This window comes from Bufo bufo, chromosome 6 (assembly GCF_905171765.1).
Source record: "Bufo bufo chromosome 6, aBufBuf1.1, whole genome shotgun sequence".
Lineage (NCBI taxonomy): Eukaryota > Metazoa > Chordata > Amphibia > Anura > Bufonidae > Bufo > Bufo bufo.
This window is the reverse complement of record NC_053394.1, coordinates 158,357,676-158,379,038: the sequence shown is the minus strand read 5'-3', so window position 1 is coordinate 158,379,038 and position 21,363 is coordinate 158,357,676. Positions and strand designations below refer to the sequence as shown.

General features: G+C 46.6%; 1 long non-coding RNA gene across 1 annotated transcript; it reads right to left on the bottom strand.

Annotated features, from left to right (window-relative positions):
• Nucleotides 1-743: 743 nt before the first annotated feature.
• Nucleotides 744-15,553, bottom strand: LOC121005407. The gene is made up of 3 exons (XR_005779933.1): nt 15,325-15,553; nt 9,105-9,110; nt 744-755 (listed from the first exon to the last, which is right to left on the bottom strand). It is a non-coding gene; the product is annotated as an uncharacterized LOC121005407 (long non-coding RNA).
• Nucleotides 15,554-21,363: the final 5,810 nt, after the last annotated feature.

Below are 21,363 nucleotides of genomic sequence, written 5' to 3'. Positions count from 1 at the left end.
TGAAAATTGTAGATTCACACTGAAGGCATCAAAACTATGAATTAACACATGTGCAAATATATACATAACAAACAAGTGTGAAACAACTGAAAATATGTCATATTCTAGGTTCTTCAAAGTAGCCACCTTTTGCTTTGATTACTGCTTTGCACACTCTTGGCATTCTCTTGATGAGCTTCAAGAGGTAGTCCCCTGAAATGGTTTTCACTTCACAGGTGTGCCCTGTCAGGTTTAATAAGTGGGATTTCTTGCCTTATAAATGAGGTTGGGACCATCAGTTGCGTTGAGGAGAAGTCAGGTGGATACACAGCTGATAGTCCTACTGAATAGACTGTTAGAATTTGTATTATGGCAAGAAAAAAGCAGCTAAGTAAAGAAAAACGAGTGGCCATCATTACTTTAAGAAATGAAGGTCAGTCAGTCAGCTGAAAAATTGGGAAAACTTTGAAAGTAAGGGCTATTTGACCATGAAGGAGAGTGATGGGGTGCTGCGCCAGATGACCTGGCCTCAACAGTCACCGGACCTGAACCCAATCGAGATGGTCTGGGGTGAGCTGGACCGCAGAGTGAAGGCAAAAGGGCCAACAAGTGCTAAGCATCTCTGGGAACTCCTTCAAGACTGTTGGAAGACCATTTCAGGGGACTACCTCTTGAAGCTCATCAAGAGAATGCCAAGCGTGTGCAAAGCAGTAATCAAAGCAAAAGGTGGCTACTTTGAAGAAACTAGAATATGACATATTTTCAGTTGTTTCACACTTGTTTGTTATGTATATAATTCCACATGTGTTAATTCATAGTTTTAATGCCTTCATAGTCATGAAAATAAAGAAAACTCTTTGAATGAGAAGGTGTGTCCAAACTTTTGGTCTGTACTGTATGTATATCTCATGTAGTAGCTAAGCATGGCATCCACATCATACAGGATCCTCCTAACTGGCATGTCCTCTGTTCAACAGAACAGTGGTGTTTTCCTTGAGTCAGCAACTAGTGATGGATAGAAGTAAGATGACTGAGAGGATATTAAACCTCACCCGGGAGATCATCTATCTGGAGAGGTGAGGGATTATGACCTCAGTTTATGATATGGGTAGGGACTCTGAGAATGGATATAGGATATGGAGACAGTCTAATACTGTGTCAGATTTAGGCTGATGCTGGATGAAAAATCTGTTGAGCATTTATACTGTCTAGTCTTTAGTTTATACCACCTATTTGTTAGCTTACTTTATGCTTACTTACTTATTACTTTATGTCGCTGAGGTAACCACTTTTCAGGAATGTGGCCTCAGCACAATGGGGGATGGGTACAGTGGCGTACCTATCATATAGGCAGACCACACAGCTGCTATGTGGCCCATTGCATGGGGGGGCCCGTTGTAACGTTACATTACCCTGCTTCGTGAGATTTCCCTACCTCCTTACTTCCGGTAGCACCGCTAATGACGTGAGGAGGCGTTCCTGAGTTTTGACGATCTGCGCATGCGATCTGCGCAGGCGTGGAGATCGGATGGATCTTCTGGAGTTAGCCGCTCTTGCGCACTGGGCCATAATATTTCCCTACTGAGGCTCTCCGGAGCATGCGCAGTGTCCCGGTGTGCAGCTGAACGCCGCTGTGAGATTTTCCCTAAACTGTCAGTTTGCGCATGTGCAGATCGTCAAAACTCAGGAACGCCTCAAAACGTCATTAGCGGTGCGACCGGAAGTAAGGAGGTAGGGAAATCTCACGAAGTAGGGTAATGTAACGTTACACCGGTGCGCATGGAAGGCCCCGCCTCCTACATCTGCAGACAGTTTATCGGGCATTGAGGAAGCACGCCCATTTTTCCTCAGTTCAGTCCTGGCCGGGCCCTGCTTGCTTCCTCTATGCTCAGGACCCCCTCTGAACCTCCCCCCCCCCATTCTGTACACAATAGAGCACACTCTGCTGATGTCCCGACCCTCCGTGTCAGACTCAAGCAGACAGAACTTCACCGGCCACGCCCACATCCATGAAGCCACGCCCCCACCGCCAGTCGCAAATAAATACTGCAGCAGGAAAGAATCTGAGGCAGGACACTAGCTGTTTGCCACCTCCCTCTAGCCTGCTGTTACCTATTATCTCCCTTCTGAACCCCACAGAACCTCTCTTGTATGCCCCTCTACTACTCTCCCACAGAATAGCTTTAAACTTGGTTACACGGACCGTGACTTGTAGCGCTCTGGGGCGAAGGGGGTTGGGCACTAATGGTCAAATGATCGTGGTTAGGATTGTTACCTTCAAAGCTACGTCCGTGTGTCTGCATTTACATTTTGTCCTATATGCCATTCACTACTAGAGCTCCGTTCATGCGTACGCTGTTGCATTACATTAATACTCTGCTCACTTTCAGATTGCATTCATACGGCTGCTTTATACCATGCTCCTCATACTCAGAGCTGTGCCCATACCATGTTTTTAGGCACCACCCACATCCAGAGCTGCATTCACCCACTTGTTCTTACATCATGTGTTATACTCTGCTTCCACTTAAAGCTGCATTTCTTTTCATTGCTACATAATGGTTACTCAGTATTATTACTAGGGCTATCAGCACACCGCTCTGATACTGCTCTTCCGATAAACATAGCTGCTTTCTTTTCAGGCTTACGTTTCTTTCCTCGGTGGTTTGTTACATTCCTTAGGCCTACCTTTTTCTATTTACTTGGGGGGAAGAGAGAGGGGGAAAAAATAAATAAAAAATTGGTGTTCTTTAATCCTGGTTTGCATTCACTCAGATTGATCTCCCGCCCCAGTTAACCAAATAGCTCCCTAGCGGACAGTGGGCCAATAGGAGTAAGTTCCTACTATGTTTTCACAGTTGTTCATTAGTTTGTCACGACAAGGGTCTTTTCTTAACGAACTGCAATGCCTCTGGCTCTTGTTTTTCTCCCATCTGTTTCAATTTCACGGTTCGCGGTTGGTTAATGTTTCGTTCATGCAAGTGGTTCGGATCACTAATGTCTATGCATTTTCCATTAGGTCTGGCTCACGTTTTAATTACTTATCGTCACTGTAAGGTCCTCCAGGTCAGTCTCTTGGCTTCGAGGGGCCTCATGGCTTCGGGGGCCCGATGACCGTTCCTCATGTTGTTCGTTAGGGGTACAATATGGTTGTAGGCTGGTTAGCATCCTAGGTTTATTGTCGGAGAGGGTCATGGTTATGCGAGTCCCCAAGTCATACTGGTGCTGCATAATTGGTTTATAAAAATAAAAAAAACGCTATTAGAGTCTCTCACGCATGGCTCCGCCATGAGTCTCTCACGCATGGCTTCTCTGGTTTAGTGTTACACATATGGCTCCGCCATTAGAGTCTCTCACGCATGGCTTCTCCGTTTTTAGGTTTACACATATGACTCCGCCATTAGAGTCTCTCACGCATGGCTTCTCTGGTTTAGTGTTACACATATGGCTCCGCCATTAGAGTCTCTCACGCATGGCTTCTCCGTTTTTAGGTTTACACATATGACTCCGCCATTAGAGTCTTTCATGCATGGCTTCTCTGGTTTAGTGTTACACATATGACTCCGCCATTAGAGTCTCTCACGCATGGCTTCTCCGTTTTTAGGTTTACACATATGACTACGCCATTAGAGTCTCTCACGCATGGCTCCGCCATTAGTCTCTCATGCATGGCTTCTCCGTTTTAGTTTTACACACATGACTCCATAATTAGAGTCTCTCACGCATGGCTCCGCCATTAGTCTCTCACGCATGGCTTCTCCGTTTTAGTTTTACACACATGACTCCGCCATTAGAGCCTCTCACGCATGGCTTCGCCATTAGTCTCTCACGCATGGCTTCTCCGTTTTTAGGTTTACACGCATGACTCCGCCATTAGAGTCTCTCACGCATGGCTCCACCATTAGAGTCTCTCACGGATGGCTTCTCCGTTTTAGGTTTACACATATGACTACGCCATTAGAGCCTCTCACTCATGGCTTCGCCATTAGAGTCTCTCACGCATGGCTTCTCCGTTTTTAGGTTTACACATATGACTCCGCCATTAGAGTCTCTCACGCATGGCTTCTCTGGTTTAGTGTTACACATATGGCTCCGCCATTAGAGTCTCTCACGCATGGCTTCTCCGTTTTTAGGTTTACACATATGACTCCGCCATTAGAGTCTCTCATGCATGGCTTCTCTGGTTTAGTGTTACACATATGGCTCCGCCATTAGAGTCTCTCACGCATGGCTTCTCCGTTTTTAGGTTTACACATATGACTACGCCATTAGAGTCTCTCACGCATGGCTCCGCCATTAGTCTCTCATGCATGGCTTCTCCGTTTTAGTTTTACACACATGACTCCACAATTAGAGTCTCTCACGCATGGCTTCTCCGTTTTAGTTTTACACACATGACTCCGCCATTAGAGCCTCTCACGCATGGCTTCGCCATTAGTCTCTCACGCATGGCTTCTCCGTTTTTAGGTTTACACGCATGACTCCGCCATTAGAGTCTCTCACGCATGACTCCGCCATTAGAGTCTCTCACGCATGGCTTCTCCGTTTTAGGTTTACACATATGACTACGCCATTAGAGCCTCTCACGCATGGCTTCGCCATTAGAGTCTCTCACGCATTACTTCTCTGTTTTAGTTTTACACGCATTGCTCCGCCATTAGTCTCTCACGCATGGCTTCTCCGTTTTAGTTTTACACATATGACTCCGCCATTAGTCTCTCACGCATGGCTTCTCCCTTTTAGTGTTACATATGACTCCGCCATTAGTCTCTCACGCATGGCTTCTCCCTTTTAGTGTTACATGCAAGGCTCTGCCTATCACGGTCGGCGTGGCTATCACATACGTGACACAGAGGGAGGGAACAAGGAAGGCCCTGCCCAAGTGAGAGGGAAGATGGTGACCCCTGACTCACCTGGCGGCTGGCACCTGGCTGCCCTGACGTCCCTAGACGGGTTCCTCACCCGTACGCCGATCACGTGCCTAAAGCCCTGGCTTTCCCTGAGCTGAGCCCTAGGTAGTGAACAGGGCGGTGGGAACACTAGTCCGCACCACTAGCTCTAAGGGAAAACACCAAGGGAAGGACAGACAACACAGACTCAACATATAATCCCAGGTGGGTGACAACAGGAGACAACAATAAGCCCAACAGGGATCCGGAGGGTAGCACACAGGAACAACAACCAGGATTAACCACTCCAGTGGGTCAGTATAGATGTCCAGGCAGGAAGCTCTATAACTGGCAACTAGAGAAGTGTGAGGGGAGAATATAAGGAGGTAGGGAGTGGCAGACACGAAACAGCTGAGGAGGAGAAGCTACGGATCCCTGAGAGAGACAAAAAGGATAGCAAGGCAAACACAGAAAACAATAACTAAGAAACACCATGATCTTTAGCTATAGAGCGCGCAGCCACCCGCTGCGACTTCCTGACCCCGGGTATAACGGAGTCAGACGTGGCTCTTGATACCCTCGTGACAGTACCCCCCCTTTCACGAGGGGCCTCCGGACACTCAGGACCAGGTCTCTCCGGATGAGAGGCATGGAAAGTCTGAATTAACCTGTTGGCGTTTACCTCTGACGCTGGAACCCACATTCTTTCCTCGGGACCGTAACCCCTCCAATGCACAAGATACTGAAGAGAGCGGCGGACCCGACGAGAATCAACAATTCTGGCTATTTAAAACTCCAGATTACCATCCACAATAACAGGAGGAGGTGGCAGCGGCGATGGTTCTAGAGGTGGAACATACTTCTTGAGTAACGATTTATGGAAGACGTTATGGATCTTAAAAGTCTGAGGTAGCTCCAGGCGAAAAGCCACAGGGTTAATGACGGTTACTATTTTATAGGGACCAATGAACCTAGGACCCAGTTTCCAAGAAGGAACCTTCAACTTAATATTCCTAGTAGACAACCACACATAGTCATTCACTCCTAGGTCCGGACCTGGCGACCGTTTCTTATCGGCCATGCATTTATATTTACCACTCATCTTTTTCAAGTTAACTTGCACCTTCTGCCATACCGATGAAAGAGATGAAGAAAACCTTTCCTCTTCGGGAACCCCAGAAGACCCCCCCTCTTTGAAAGTACAAAATTGGGGATGAAAACCGTATGCACCAAGGAATGGTGACTTGCCGGTGGACTCCTGATAATGATTATTTATGGCAAACTCAGCTAACGGTAAGTATGATGACCACAACTCTTGGTTTTCAGACACAAAACACCTTAAATATGTTTCTAGGTTTTGGTTGGTACGCTCAGTCTGTCCATTCGACTGAGGATGGAAAGCTGAGGAAAAGGACAAGTGAACCCCCAAACGGGAACAAAAAGCTTTCCAAAACTTAGAAATAAACTGGGTTCACCGATCCGAAACCACATCGGAAGGGACCCCGTGAAGCTTCACGATTTCACTGATAAACACCTGAGCAAGAGTTTTAGCATTAGGAAGTGCGGGTAACGCAATAAAGTGTACCATTTTGCTAAACCTGTCTACTACTACCAAGATAACTGTTTTACCCGCCGACAACGGTAAGTCAGTGATGAAATCCATAGACAGATGTGTCCATGGCCTATTGGGAATGAAAAGTGGCAATAAAGACCCTGCTGGACGTGTATGAGAGACTTTCGCGCGTGCACAAGTAGAACAAGTAGACACGAAATCCATTACATCCTGACGCAACCTTGGCCACCAAAAACGACGAGATAAAAGCTCCAAGGTTGCTTTACTACCCGGGTGTCCAGCAAGTGCCGAATTATGATGTTCTTTTAATAATTCAAGACGCAGGTTTAACGGTACAAACAATTTCTCTGAGGGGCAAGAGGCCGGGGCGTCCCCCTGAGCCTCTAACACCTTTCCCTCTAGAACAGAGTGTACAGCAGAGACAACCACTCCTCTTTGTAAAATAGGTACCGGATCACAAACATTACCCCCTCCAGGGAAACTACGAGATAATGCGTCTGCCTTGGTATTTTTTGCCCCAGGACGATAGGTGATTACAAAGTTAAATCTGGTAAAGAATAGCGACCACCTAGCTTGTCTAGGGGTGAGACGTTTAGCCGATTCTAGGTACAGAAGGTTCTTGTGATCCGTAATCACCGTGACGGGGTGGACTGCTCCCTCTAAGAAGTGACGCCACTCTTCAAGCGCCAGTTTAATCGCCAACAGTTCCCTATTTCCAATATCATAATTCTTCTCTGCAGAAGATAATTTTTTGGAAAAGAAAGCGCAAGGACGCCATTTGCCAGGAGACGGACCCTGAGACAATACAGCTCCCACTCCCACCTCTGACGCATCTACCTCGACAATAAAAGGCTGGGAGACATCAGGTTGAATTAGAACAGGTGCCGAGGTAAACCTCTCCTTTAGAGAGGAAAATGCATCTTTAGCGGCGTCAGACCATTTGGAAAAATCCGTCCCCTTCCTAGTCATGTCGGTAAGGGGTTTAACGATCACTGAATAATTTTTAATGAACTTTCTATAGAAATTAGCGAAACCCAAAAACCGTTGTAGGGCTTTAAGGTTCTCAGGAAGATCCCAATCTAAAATTGCTTGGACCTTCCCAGGATCCATGCGGAAACCTGAAGCAGATAATAGATATCCCAGGAACTGTAATTCCTGAACAGCGAAGACACATTTTTCAATTTTCGCATATAATTTATTCGTCCGTAGGACCTGCAGTACTTGCCTGACATGCACCTCATGTGTTTTCAGATCAGCCGAATAAATTAAGATATCATCTAGGTATATGACTACAAACCTGCCGATGAGATGACTAAAAATATCATTAACGAAATGTTGGAAGACAGCAGGGGCATTGGTCAGACCGAAAGGCATAACTAGATTTTCATAATGCCCCTCAGGGGTGTTAAAAGCTGTCTTCCACTCATCCCCTTCCTTGATACGAATCAGATTGTAGGCCCCCCTAAGATCAAGTTTGGAGAACCACTTAGCACCCGCAATCTGATTAAAAAGGTCAGGAATGAGAGGAAGAGGGTATGGGTCACGGATGGTTATCTGGTTTAACTCACGGAAATCTAAGCAAGGACGCAGGCCCCCATCTTTCTTTTTAACAAAGAAAAACCCTGCAGCCACGGGTGAAGAAGAGGGTCTGATGTGTCCCTTAGCCAGACTCTTGGAGATATAATCTTTCATGGCTTGTCTCTCGGGACCCGAAAGATTATACAACCTGGACTTGGGTAATTTTGCCCTGGGAATCAGGTTAACCGGGCAATCATAAGGACGATGAGGTGGTAGTTTCTGACAACCCTTTTCAGAAAAAACGTCCTCAAAGTCCGAAATAAATGTAGGTAGGGAAGCTATGGAGGCGATTAAGCAATTGTTATTTAAGCAATTCTCTCTGCAATGCTCACTCCACTCCAATATCTCCCTGGCCTGCCAATCCACCACTGGATTGTGCGCTACCAACCAGGGAAGACCCAATACCACCGGAGAGGGAAGGCCCTCCAGAACGTAACATGAAAGACACTCATTATGGTGGTCCCCTACCCGAAGGTGTAAATTACGAACAATGTGGGTGAGGTTTCTCTGAGACAGAGGAGCAGAATCTATAGCGAATACGGGAATAGGTCTCTGCAGCGTACAGAGAGACAAACCCATAGTGCGGGCAAAATGGGCATCAATCAAGTTTACCCCTGCTCCACTGTCTAGAAAAACAGAAATAGACTCCGTCTTAACACCAAAAACAATGACCGCTGGTAACACAAATTGAGATGTTCGTATGGAGGAAACGTATACCCCCCCGGCTGACATCCTCCGCACAGCCCGGGGTTAGTAGTTTTCCGACGGTCTTTTGTTTTTGAGAAAGGAGGGACAGACATTAATGGAATGACCCCTCCCCCCACAGAAAAAACAAGCCCCCCCCCCTACGGCGAACCTCGGGAGGACGGACCTGACGAGAAGTTCCGCCTAGCTGCATAGGCTCATCTAAGTCAGTACAGGCTGACTGTTGCTTTGGAGAGGTAACCAATTGCTCCGGAATTTTCGATCTCTCCCTAAGACGTCTATCTATTCTGATAGAGAGGGACATAACAGCATCAAGGGAAAGGGGGGTCTCATACAGCGCCAGTGCATCCTTAACCCTTTCAGATAACCCAGAGCAGAACTGACTCCTGAGAGCCGGGTCGTTCCACTGAGTATCCGTAGCCCACCTACGGAACTCTGAGCAATATTCCTCTGCTGACCGATCTCCCTGTAGGAGTCTCCGTAACTTAGACTCAGCCAGGGCGACTCGGTCGGGGTCATCATATATGAGACCCAAAGCCCCAAAAAATCCCTCCACTGACCAAAGAGCCTGAGAACCAGGGGGTAACGAGAACGCCCAGGATTGCGGATCCCCCTGAAGCAGGGAAATGACAATCCCAACCCGCTGTTCTTCATGACCTGAGGAGTAAGGGCGCAACTTAAAATATAATTTGCAGGCCTCACGGAACGTTGCAAATTTGTCCCTTCCCCCAGAAAATCTGTCGGGAAGAGCAACCTTGGGTTCTGTAACAACCTGGTTACCCATAGCAACCGCTGGGGGTGCGGTCTGCTGCATTTGCTGCTGTTGTTGGAGAACAGACGCCTTCAATCCTGCCACCTCCAAAGACAGGCTTTGAAGCTGTTCTGCCAAGGCATCAATAGGATCCATATTGGATTCTAAGTAGAGAAAAAAAAAAACAACAAATAAAAAATTATATAATTTTTATTTATTTATTTTTTCTCAAAAAGTAATGGCCAGTTATAATATCACGGTCGGCGTGGCTATCACATACGTGACACAGAGGGAGGGAACAAGGAAGGCCCTGCCCAAGTGAGAGGGAAGATGGTGACCCCTGACTCACCTGGCGGCTGGCACCTGGCTGCCCTGACGTCCCTAGACGGGTTCCTCACCCGTACGCCGATCACGTGCCTAAAGCCCTGGCTTTCCCTGAGCTGAGCCCTAGGTAGTGAACAGGGCGGTGGGAACACTAGTCCGCACCACTAGCTCTAAGGGAAAACACCAAGGGAAGGACAGACAACACAGACTCAACATATAATCCCAGGTGGGTGACAACAGGAGACAACAATAAGCCCAACAGGGATCCGGAGGGTAGCACACAGGAACAACAACCAGGATTAACCACTCCAGTGGGTCAGTATAGATGTCCAGGCAGGAAGCTCTATAACTGGCAACTAGAGAAGTGTGAGGGGAGAATATAAGGAGGTAGGGAGTGGCAGACACGAAACAGCTGAGGAGGAGAAGCTACGGATCCCTGAGAGAGACAAAAAGGATAGCAAGGCAAACACAGAAAACAATAACTAAGAAACACCATGATCTTTAGCTATAGAGCGCGCAGCCACCCGCTGCGACTTCCTGACCCCGGGTATAACGGAGTCAGACGTGGCTCTTGATACCCTCGTGACACTGCCATGAGTCTCTCACGCATGGTTCTGCCATTAGAGTTCTGCCATTACTTCTCTGTTTTAGTTTTACACGCATTGCTCCGCCATTAGTCTCTCACGCATGGCTTCTCAGTTTTAGTTGTACACATATGACTCCGCCATTAGTCTCTCACGCATGGCTTCTCCCTTTTAGTGTTACACATATGACTCCGCCATTAGAGTCTCTCACGCATGGCTCCGCCATTAGAGTCTCTCACGCATGGCTTCTCCCTTTTAGTGTTACATATGACTCCGCCATTAGTCTTTCTCACGCATGGCTTCTCCCTTTTAGTGTTACATATGACTCCGCCATTAGTCTCTCACGCATGGCTTCTCTGTTTAAATTTTACACACATAACTCCGCCATTCGAGGCCGTCTGCGTGGTCCCACAACAAGTAAGTTCCATGTCTTTTTCTGCCTTCAGACCCGCTCGCATGGCTCAGTCATCTGTGACTCGCAATACAATTTTCTTGTGGTGGCTCGCACGCGTGGCTTGTGCCATTAGAGTCTCACTCACGTTATTGTTTTCCCTGACTTTTATTTTCTAGGTTGTTGGGTTTTCATTGTTTTCTTTATAAGCAGTTATCCCAAGCCTGCCTTTGCGGACATCATCTTCTCCCAGGCATGCTTACTTCATCTACAAACTCGGGCTGAGGGTGTTGGTGTCCGGCCTAAGTCCTGGGTATCGGTCCATCTTCCAGTAGGAGGTACAGTAATAAGGCGCAGTTTACGAAGTCTGTCGTGTCTTCTGACACGACAAGTCTTATCACGACTACAGGCGCAGCATACATAGTTTATCACGACCGTCAGCTTATTTTCTGTCACAACTGCAGGTATTATGTGTACGTTCTGTCCTTATTACAGGCAACATTAGCTCGTTAATCGAAATAGCCATGTATTCCTGTGGATGGTTCCCCAGGCCTGGTGGGTTTACACATTTCACTTAATTTACTACTACAGTAAGACGGCAGACTCCATGTTCTGACTTTTGGGCCCTTAATAGAAAGTGTGGCCTGGGGAATAAGTAGAGGTAAAGTATTTTGCCACCAGGAACAGTCGGTGCCCGATCAGGGCCCTTGGCGGATGGTTGGAGTTCATCTAGGCCCTTCCAACAGATTCACCATTGTTTGTTTCAGTCTGCAGCTCTCAGGATTCAGACCTTTTCGTAATATGGTCATATGTTAATTAACATAGTAGTAAATCGTTCCAGGTTACCAGCCACTCTTTCAATTGCATCAGCATTAACCATCTCCAAGAACGATGTGGCGGTGCACATGACAAAGAGGTAAGGTAGATGGAAGTCACTGTGATATATACGGTATATTCCGCACCTTCATCGTGAAAGGTCTTTTCCGTTCAAAATCGGGTGTCGTAACGGTATGTATATATTTACTCTAAACAACGTCTGCTCTTTTTGGCCCCTTTAGGCTGCCCTACCACGGCAGTTATGGCATAACTCCACTGCTTGTTGTAGATAGGGTTAGATAGGTTAGGTTCACCTTTCTGATAGCCGATCCGACCACAAATTATGTTATTTGTGCATAGTGTATGGGAGAAGCACTATATGGTGGAGTTACTGGTGTATGCAAGGTTTAACAACATTATTGGTGTGTAACTTGTAATATATCATGTTTTTTGTGTATAACGTATGATGTTCACGCTTTTATTTCTTGCACGTTATGACAACAATATCAACTTATACTCAAGTCATTATTCATGATAAATGGCTATTTTTTCCTCATGGTAAACTAAGCATCAGCAGCAAGGAGTTAAAGGGGTTATTCAAACCCTATAATTCCCCCAAAAATGCCAGGGCACCTCATACAGGTAATACTTTGCCCGCTCCCGGCACCCGCGTCACTGATGCCCACATGGCCACCACTGCATCCCTCTGTCACATGAATGAAAACATCCAGAAACGTGGGGGGCAGTCAATAGCAGGCCACAATGGGAACGAGCCTCCTTAGCATCACGGGTGACGCTAGGGAGGCTCATTTCATTCCCGGCCTGCTATTGGCTGGGATGGGTATTGGCAGGGGTGGGTAGTGGCCGAAGTTAGGGGGCCCAATTCAGATTCTTGCTATGGGGCCCAATGATTTCTATGTACGCCCCTGGATGGGTATGATCTAACTATCCCTAACCCACTACATTACAAGGAGGACTTTATTACACAGAATATTAAAACTGAAATAAGGGGTCAGAAACAATCAGTACAAAATACCCTTACAGCACAGTTATATAGTGGGTGCAGGAGTAAAATGAAAGGTTCCTTGAGCATCAGTTTTCATTTTGGTATAGACTTTGACCATGAGTAAGAAGGCCCAGAAATTGAGTGGATTGTCTGTGATAAAGGCTCGGTTCACACACAACGCAAAAATTATGCTGTGGAGCCAGCTTAAAAATCTAAAATGAATTCTGCATGTGTGACATTCTGATTTTGTTGCTGATATAGCCACGGATTTCACACTTTGCATTGCAACGAATTAAATCTGAGGTGGATATGAGGTGCATTGTTGCAACAGATAGGGCATGCTGTCAAAATCTGCAGCATACCTAGAATTAGGTATGTATTTTTACACGGAGAGTCAATGGAGGATACTTGTGGCACCACCATTCTTATATATTGTAGGTCTACTTGATGCTCGATTACAGTTTAATCAACTATTACATACACTGACAAGCAAAAGGGTAACAATGTTTAGAACTTTTGACTTTTAGGCTCCATATCTCACCATCCACTACAGCTTCGAACGTGAGAATACCATCATTTTATAGACAATCATCTTGGCTATCTCATACATAAATTGAACTAGCGAATATTCAGCATATGATTAGTTATGCAGATTCTTGTCATGTAACTGCATTGTTACTGTTTTGCAATTTAAAATTATAAATTTAAAATTTTATTATTTTGTAAATCCACCTTTGTCTTTCAACACTGTCTGAATTCTTCTGGGCATGCTCTTGATCAGATTCAAGCATGTCTCGACCCGAAATCTGTTCCCAGGTCTCTTCTACATATTCCCAATGTTGGTGCATACTGTTCGACTCACTTGGGTACGAATACAGCTTTTTCTTCAACTCTAGCCACAATTATTCAATTGGGTTGAGGTCTGGGGACCAATCTAGCACCTCTACTTCATTGTTATTGAACCATTTCTTTACCCACCTCGATGTATGCTTCGGGTCATTGTCCTGCAGGAACATTATGTTGTCCTTTTCATACCCATAGTACTCGAGTGTATGAAGTAACTCGTCTTGTAGGATACTCACATATAGCTTTGAGACCACTATAGATCCTGGTCAAGTATCCAACGCCTTTGGCTGTGAAACAACCCCATATCATCAGGCTTCCTCCACTAAACTTGACAGTTCCTTCAATTTCTCAATCCGTTAGCCCCCTTTTCTCTTGTTTCTTCCAGACCCATATGCATCCTTTACAGCCCAGTCTATTAACTTTCAACTCAGCGCTCTAAATTACCGTATTTTTCGCCCTATAAGACGCACCTAGGTTTTTGAGGAGGAAAATAAGAAAAATAATATTTTCAACCAAAAGGTGTGCTTTTGGTGGGTTTTGAACTAATTGTGGTCTGTGGATGGCACTGTTATGGGGGATCTGTGGATGGCGCACTGTTATGGGGGATCTGTGGGTGACGCACTGTTATGGGGGATCTGTGGGTGACACTTATGGGGGATCTGTGGGTGACACTTATGGGGGATCTGTGGGTGACGCACTGTTATGGGGATCTGTGGGTGACGCACTGTTATGGGGGATCTGTGGGTGACGCACTGTTATGGGGGATCTGTGGGTGACACATATGGGGGATCTGTGGGTGACACTTATGGGGGATCTGTGGGTGACACTTATGGGGGATCTGTGGGTGACACTTATGGGGGATCTGTGGATGGCACTGTTATGGGGATCTGTGTATGACACAGTTATGGGGAGGATCTGTGGATGACACATATATAGCATCTTATGCTATGTGTCATCCACAGATCCCCTCCATAAGTGTCCCTGTAGTGAATGACCCTCAATACACGCTGGGGGCCGGCATCTGCTTTTATAATGACAGCGGGGCCCGTGCAGTGACTGTATTCTACTACACGGGCCCCGCTCACTGTATAATCCTATGTCTAATAGTGAATTGTAATTGTATGTAATCGCATAAGGAGCGCTGTGTATTACCGGTACTTACAACTACAAGCGCTCACCGCTCGGTAGGTAGCAGAGAGGAGGGAGGAGGCAGGCCGGGAGGACATGTGCTGGCAGCGTGAGTCATACGTCATGCGCCTGCGCCGCCTGCTTCATTTATAAAGTGGGCGGCGCAGGCGCATGACATATGACTCACGCTGCCAGCGTCCGTCCTCCCGGCCTCCCTCCTCTCTGCTACCTAACGAGCGGCGAGCGCTTGTAGTTGTAAGTACCAGTAATACACAGCGCTCCTTATGCGATTACATACAATTACAATTCACTATTAGACATAGGATTATACAGTGAGCGGGGCCCGTGTAGTAGAATACAGTCACTGCACGGGCCCCGCTGTCATTATAAAAGCAGATGCCGGCACCCAGTCCCACCTCCCTCACAGCTGATACACCCGCCGCACGGCATCGTGGCGGGTGTATAATTGAAAACTCAGCAAAATCAGCAGCATTCACCGTATAAGACGCACTGCTATTTCCCCCCCACTTTTGGGGGGGGGAAAGTGCGTCTTATACGGCGAAAAATACGGTACCCATTTCCAATCTTGTACTGTCCACTGTTTGTACTTTTTTACAATTGTGAGGGATTGCACCTTCATTTTGTATCCTGGATTCCATTTTACTTTGCTGGTTTATTTTAGGTCAGAATGGAGAATTGCCGAGCCATGTGTACTTGAGACAAACAAAGTGAATTACGTGTTAGTTCTCAGAACTATGTGTGTCTGATGTTCTGGGAGTACAACTGGTTCTAGATACTTCTCAAGGATAAACAACTCAAGGATAAGATAAGGTTTTTTGTAATTAAATGTGCTTGACTTGCAAACATCAAAAATAAGTTATTATCATTATTATTAATCACGCGATGCTTACATAAAATGACGATATCTGTGGTGCCTTGAGTTCTATAAAATGGGTATAAATATTTTGTATCCATCCAATAAAGATGAGAGATCATTCTGATACAACCTTGAGCCTCTGTCATTTATCTCTTCTGAGTACTCGTACCTTTACCTGATTTGGACCCCAGCAGATCATAGAAGTAGGGGTTTTGCCCTAACAATTCTTGGCCCCATCAACGTGGGGCTCGACCAGTGGACTCCTCCCAACAACTCCGACCAATTAAGGAGAGGGTCCAGGACGCACAGATGATCTAAAAACAGCGCTGTTAAGGTAAGAAGCTTATTCTTACAAATCTATCTGTGTCTCCTTTGCCTTTATGCCTGGGATCTGGACTGTGAGGAAGTATAAAAGGTCTACTTAAGGTCGAGCCATATTTGAGAGGTAAGAACCCCAACCACGTGATTCCTATGATCGCTGGGTATGGATAATATTGTTTTTTGGAATACCTTTGGGTTTGCACTTGGTATCGTGATATATGTCTTAGTAGTCCTCTGGATTTTTTATAGAATCACAGTAAATGCAGCATAGAGCAATCAGGAACCCTGGAACCCCTTAAGGCGCTGGTGAAAGCAGGTAGGGGTTGGTATTCTGCTGTCCTACGTAGTGTACACTAGTGCAGTGTTTCCCAACCAGTGTGCCTCCAGCTGTTGCAAAACTACAACTCCCAGCATGCCTGCACAGCCAAAGGGGTGAAGAGTGAAAATTTAGCATGTGGTGATTGGGAGAAGGCTGAGGTCTCAGGGACAGAATACAGTAGAATTTATGGGCAAGGACAAAAGAAGATGACAGTAACGGAGCCTGAAGGATGTAGTACAGGAGACCAAGGAGGACGTGGTGTCATTTGAATCCAGACTACGGACTGTGTGGACAGACATGGGATAGGACACGACAGGACCAATGGGACAGAAACTGTTAACATCTGCCTTCATGGAAGGACTGAGACCTACTTTGCAGGCAAAATTAAAAGTCTGCAAACCAGAGTGGAGGGTAACACCATTACCTCAAATAGTTGCTGCTGCAAAAGGTCTGAAGCTGGACATGTCTAGTTCCAAGCCCTCAAAGATAAACATGGTCCAGGGCCAGGGCCGCTGATAGAAATCATGGGGCCCCGTACAGCATACATGACGGGGCCCCCTTCAGCTCCACCCCCTGATCCCTCCTTCAGCCACACCCCTGGCCCCGCCCTTGGCCCCTCCCCAGACGCCGCCTTGAAACAACATGCAGATTTGTCTACAAGTGATATTTATGGCGCTGGGGGGTCGTCTGTGAATGGCGCTGTTATGGAGGGGATCTGTGAATGGCACTGTTATGGAGGGGATCTGTGAATGGCACTTTTATGGAGGGGATCTGTGGATGGCACTGTTATGGAGGGGATCTGTGGATGGCACTGTTATGGAGGGGATCTGTGGATGGCACTGTTATGGAGGGGATCTGTGGATGGCACTGTTATGGAGGGGATCTGTGGATGGCACTGTTATGGAGGGGATCTGTGGATGGCACTGTTATGGAGGGGATCTGTGGATTCAGATTGAGGAGGGGGGGGCAGTTTGTCACTTGCCTAAGGCCAGGGTAAGGGGGGCCTCCCACCCAGGCTGTGCACATTAATCCTGGCTGATCGATCGCTTCTGGCCTGCTGCTGTGCTGCCTGCAGTCACATCTGAGTGATGAGAGTACTGATTAGTTTTTTCCTAAAGGAGCGGGTATTGACTGGTCTGGTCTGGGGCTGCTGGGCTTAGTTATCACTGACTATGTCACCGCCACCGGCGCTTCCACCAGGCGGGTTAGGGCCCCCGGACCGGACTCACTCACTCAGGGACACTCACAGTTCACAGACACACACTTTAACTGGTCTGGACCGGACCACCAGGACCCTGGTCCAGTCGGATGGTCCAGCTAGCCACGCTCACCTCAGCACAGCAGACAGTCTGGCAGGCAGCCGCACTCGCAGGCTCAGGATAGGAGGAGCCGAGGAGGGGAGCTCTCAGCCAGGAGAGGAGGCGGAGTCAGTCAGTACCGGCGGCTGCACACAGCTTCCTCTTTCGTCTTCTGACCTCAACTGAAGCCACTCCCCCTCCCTCCTCCTACTTAGCCTGCCCTGCCCTGCACAGTGCGCGTCATGCAGGGCCTCGCCTCCGCTCCGCCTCCGCCCCATGTGAATCTGATTTCACCAGCTTGGGGCCGCGTTCTCCTGGCTGAGGGGGCCCCGTGGGCCCCCCTGACTTAGGGGCCCGGTCGCAATTGCGACCGCTGCGACCCCTATAGCTACGCCACTGCCGGGCCCCCCTGCCAGCCGGGCCCGGTACAACTGGGCCAGCTGTACTGGCCTATCAGCGGCCCTGTCCAGGGCCGACAGAGACCATGGTCTGGTCAGCAAGGGAGACAGAGGAGGAATGAGTTTAAATGTTACAATTTTGGAAAACCAAGACATATTCAGAGATACTGCCGTTCCCCTCACCAACAGCCTCAACAGGACCAGGATCTTCAGACTCAGGGGCCTCCATGCACCCCTGCCTCTGTGGGTTCACAATAGGAGGCCGGCAACCCCATGTCCTTATCTGTCATAAGTACAGCAAAAGCAGGATGTCAAATACAAATACTGGTTCAGGTGGGGAATCAACAAGTTCCCTTTCTGGTAGACACGGGGGCAGCCAAAACAGTGATAAATCCGGATTATATTAAACCATGACAGATAAGTGCACAGCGTGTACCCGTGTCTGGTTTCACGGGGGAAGTAGTCTATGTTCCAGAAACATTGCCTATAAAGATAGCACGGTGGTAACACAGTTGGTCAAAGAAAATATTCCTTTTAATCTTCTAGGCACTGATGTTTTGCAGGCACTGGGGGCACATACTCATTTTAATGAGGACAGTACCACACAGGTAGATATAGGAGTTTCGAATGAGGTTCTGTGTCAAGTTATGGCCCTGTACCTAGAGCCGAGATAGGATGCCATTTGCACTACAAGGATTGTGGGGAGTTACAGGTAGTCCCGGACAAGTTATGGGCATCCACAAAGTTAGACATTTGGAAACTTAATGTTACCCCTTTCATGGTTCATCTCAAACCAGGGTGCCCCAGCACCCCGTGTTAAGCAGTACCCCCTGAGTCATGCCCATGAGAAGTCAGTAGCCTTACAAGTGAAACAATATGAGAGTCTTAGTAAGGACCAGTTCACCAGCAAATACACCCCTGTTCCCAGTTAAGATGGTTCATGATCTCAGAGAGGTAAACAAGGTCACTATATTACAGACCCCCATTGTACCAAACACACACACACCTTGTTATCACAGGTACCACCAACTGCTACACACTTCACTGTGATAGACCTGACAAATGCGTTCTTCAGTGTTCCCCTACACCCAGACTGTCAATACCTGTTCACATTTACATTTAAAGTAGAGGTGAGACCACGAATCCCTTGAATTTTGCTGGATTCGTAGACTCGAATCCTGACGTAATTTACAAAATTCAAATCCGACAAATCCCGCCGCAAAGTCGAGCTGCTCAGAAGTGGGGGGTGGCGGCCGCAGGGCACAGGGAGATGAGCGCTTCCATTTGTGGAAGCGCTCATCTCCATAGTAATCTGTATCGCCGTCCTCGGGACATTCTAATATCAGAGAATGAAAGTCTTAAGTTTAACTCTACTGCAGTGCCCCTCCCTATTGCTGGATGGGTAGAGCCCCCCTTGTAGCAGGCCAATGTGACTGCAAAAAAAGGACAACACTGTCAGAGTATGGGATTTTGATGGACAGAAGTGGGCCAGAAAGTACGAAAGCTTCATCTAGGAGATTTTGATTTTCCAGTTTCAGTCTCTTTTGCACTGGCTCAGGGATACGATCAGACTGAAGGAGTCCCTATAGTGGCGATACAAAGGACTGTACATAACGTGTCATGGGAGCATAGCAACAAGTTTGAAGGGTCCATAAAGGGTAGTGATGATTGTAAAGACAACCCTGGGGTTGTATAGACTCCTAAAACTAATGACAGTTATTCCTGCGGGTTTGGGGGGAAAATAGTCAGTGATAATGATGGTGGCCAAAAATTGCGTTTATATAATGAAAGTGTAACCATTACTGCAGTTGCTTATATACTCCTTTATCATGTAACCTATAATTATACTCTTCCTGGTGATCTATATTTTGTTTGTGGAGTGGCAGCATATAAGTGGATTCCACCTGGAGCTTACGGAACCTGTACTCTTGTCCGACTGACTCCAGCCACATTTATGCTGTCACATGATAAGCTTAATATAAATGCTGTGCCTAAACATACATTATATAAAAGAGCTGCAGACAACAAACCCAGACCAAATGAGAAGCCTCATGTAGTAGAGATGAGTATTACAAATAAGTTCTTTAGTACTCTGTTTATTTACCCAATGGTTATGCAGATGTGGGATAAGCTAGTAGTGGAAACAGATTATCTAGATGACCAAATATGGGATGTGTTAAGCCTTGTAAACCAAACTAACGATGTACAATCTCAGTTAATCATAGTCATTAACCAGCATACGTTAGTTCTGAATTATCTCACTGCCAGGGAAGGAGGAATGTGTCAAGTGATAGGACCAACCTGCTTTCATTATATAGATCCTGGTAACCTCCAGATAAGGGAAGGTATTGAAAAGATGAAAGAAATGAGAAATAAGTGGTTGGATGAACATAGTGCAGATAAAGATTCTTGGTGGTCAGACACTTTCTCTTTCTTGAACCCAGCAAATTGGTTCAAAAATATTGGCGGATGGCTTGTGGGCATAGTGCAGGGGATAATACAGATTTTGTTGATTATTGCACTTATTTACATTGTGATTAAGCTAGCATTAATGTGCTTGAGTAAAGTGTTTGACAAAACCAGTAGTAGGAGAGATAATTAAAATGTATTGAGATTATCCCTCATGCAGGTACGGATATGCAGAATCTGGGAAACCAGCAGCAAAGGGGAATGTCCGGCTGAAGTATGTGTACCTGTTGCCTGCAATGAGTGAATATCTCAAAATGTTATGATACATCAATAGGGAGTCGCACTCGCCAGATCTTGCGGTCAACCGGAATGCAGCAGCCCACCTGCATCGTGGTCTCACCTATATAGATGAAGCCACAAGGGCATGTGATCATATATACCACGTCACGAGATCTACAGTACAGACCAAAAGTTTGGACACACCTTCTCATTCAAAGAGTTTTCTTTATTTTAATGACTATGAAGGCATCAAAACTATGAATTAACACATGTGGAATTATATACATAACAAACAAGTGTGAAACAACTGAAAATATGTCATATTCTAGGTTCTTCAAAGTAGCTTTGATTACTGCTTTGCACACTCTTGGCATTCTCTTGATGAGCTTCAAGAGGTAGTCACCTGAAATGGTCTTCCAACAGTCTTGAAGGAGTTCCCAGAGATGTTTAGCACTTGTTGGCCCTTTTGCCTTCACTCTGCGGTCCAGCTCACCCCAAACCATCTCGATTGGGTTCAGGTCCGGTGACTATGGAGGCCAGGTCATCTGGCGCAGCACCCCATCACTCTCCTTCATGGTCAAATAGCCCTTACTTTCAAAGTTTTCCCAATTTTTCGGCTGACTGACTGAACTTCATTTCTTAAAGTAATGATGGCCACTAGTTTTTCTTTACTTAGAATTTGTATTATGGCAAGAAAAAAGCAGCTAACAGTCTATTCAATAGGACTGTGTATCCACCTGACTTCTCCTCAACGCAACTAATGGTCCCAACCCCATTTATAAAGCAAGAAATCCCACTTATTAAACCTGACAGGGCACACCTGTGAAGTGAAAACCATTTCAGGGGACTACCTCTTGAAGCTCATCAAGAGAATGCCAAGAGTGTGCAAAGC